We start from the raw sequence: 2,044 nt of genomic DNA, 5'->3' as shown, positions 1-2,044 counted from the left end.
ATTACTCTTCTTTGGTGTCTGAATAAATGCCTTTACACTTAATATGTAAGTTGAGTCTCTTTTTGATTATATTTGGGATTTGATGTTGACATGAAACTTTAGTTATTAATGTTCCCAAAAACCCATTATTCTGACAGTAAGCAGGTTACTTTCACTGATTAACTTGAGTTAAGGACGTACCTGCATACATGTTGGAGAATGATCGGACACCAGGTTTTAGAATGTGAAAATTAGGTAAAAGTTTTACCACAAAAGTGTTTCCTATTCAACATGGGGACTCATCTCCAGGACTCCTTAAAGGACTGTTGAGGACTAAAAAGACCCTCTGAATTTCATTCACAGTTATAGAGCAGTGAAAGTATGAAAGCACTCAAGCAAAGTACCGGTACCTCAAAACTGTACCTTAGTTTACTGCTGGAGAAATGGAAGATTATTACTTTTCACCTCTGAAAACTGCATAAATATTGCAGCTGACGGCTGAACAATATTTGGACTGCAGGGATGCGGGGGAGGGAGTCTGCGGTTTTGGGGATGGGGATGGGGGAGATGGGGGGGGGGCTGCAGTGTCAAAAGTGAACAGCTCAGAGGAAAATTGAAGCCCCATAATGGAAGCATAATGGGCTTACTGTCAGAGTCTCGCAGACGAGCCGGTGGGGAAGCACGGCTGCCGTCAACCTCTCTTACCTCGAGCCGGTTGTAACGGGGTTTAGGGAGCAATGCGGAGACAACAGCGGCCCCAAACAGGCTTTAGAGATACACCCAACAGCCTAATGGCCGGACGCGGATGGAATTCATAACAACGAAGACGCTCACTGTGTCGGGCCTTTGTGGGATTGCAGTGCGCCGTGTCTCCGACTCGGGCTGAATACACAGCAGCTTTTCCACTCAACGGCTGGAGTTTGTAGAAGTAAATCATGATGCTTGTTCGGTGTGATTTGTGAAGGAGGGAAGGACAGGACATGGATGCAGACATCATGCAGAGGCATTTTAATTCGCCTCATGTGCGGCACTTGGATCTCAGTTCCGTACAAAAGTTGTCAGGGAAGAAAAAAAATTGAATTTTGAAGTGCCGGCTACGACTACCAACGGCGAGTAGACGGCCTACTACTGTCATAGATCTGTGAGTGACTGACAGGCTGCAACCAGGCGGTTATCTAACGCCTTGTGTTGAGGAATATTCCAGTTAAGTAAGACACTGTGGGTAGAGGAGGGCAAGCATGGAGCCAGTGAGTGTTAGAGAGTAAAGGATTAAGCTTTGTCCCTTCTGTTGTGATCAAAATGTGCATTTGCATCTTTGTGAAGCTGTAGTTAAGATGCAGATCCAGATTTAGTGTGTTCTCATCTGGGTGTGTGTGTGTGTGCACGCTGAGGCGGAGAGAATGTGCTGATCAGAGGGGCTTGAGGAAGAGTAAAGCTGATTTGAACTCAGACCATGTGTTGGTTATTTTTGGAGAACATCCAGCGCTCTAACATATGACATAATACTACAGAGGCCGGTTGTGGAGGCCTGTGTTGCATGAACAGTATGTTGTGCGTACGATGTGAGGACAATGAAGATCAGTCATGGCCAGTCGGGTGGGATGGGGATTAAAACAATAGTATTTTTCATTATGTGTCAGTATGCTTTGCAGCCATGTGATCATTAGTTTTGGCAGAGTTGCATTAGACAGGTTAGGCTCATCTATATAGTCGCAAACCATCTGACTTGACTTAAAGCACGGTCAAGTTGTTGTTGCTGATGCAATTATAATCTTTTCATATTTTTTTCTATTTTTATCTGTGGACGTTTTGTATTGCTACCTTTAATTGCGGGTACAGGTCTGATAAAGCTGATCACAGTATGTATGTTTCTATAATGGAACATCAATACAGTTTCAGTCAAATGATTATTTTTGGTGCTCACTAAAGGTGGGGTGTCAGTTTAGGTTTTAGTTAAAAAGGATTGTAGTAATACACACTGCATTCTCCAGGATGTGTTTGAACAATACATACCAAGGGTTGGTATTGACTGTAAGGTGCGTAATGAGCAGAGAACAAGTCAAAG

This window comes from Gasterosteus aculeatus, chromosome 8 (assembly GCF_964276395.1).
Source record: "Gasterosteus aculeatus chromosome 8, fGasAcu3.hap1.1, whole genome shotgun sequence".
In the NCBI taxonomy this organism is placed as follows: Eukaryota; Metazoa; Chordata; class Actinopteri; order Perciformes; family Gasterosteidae; genus Gasterosteus; species Gasterosteus aculeatus.
Note: the sequence above shows the minus strand (reverse complement) of the source record.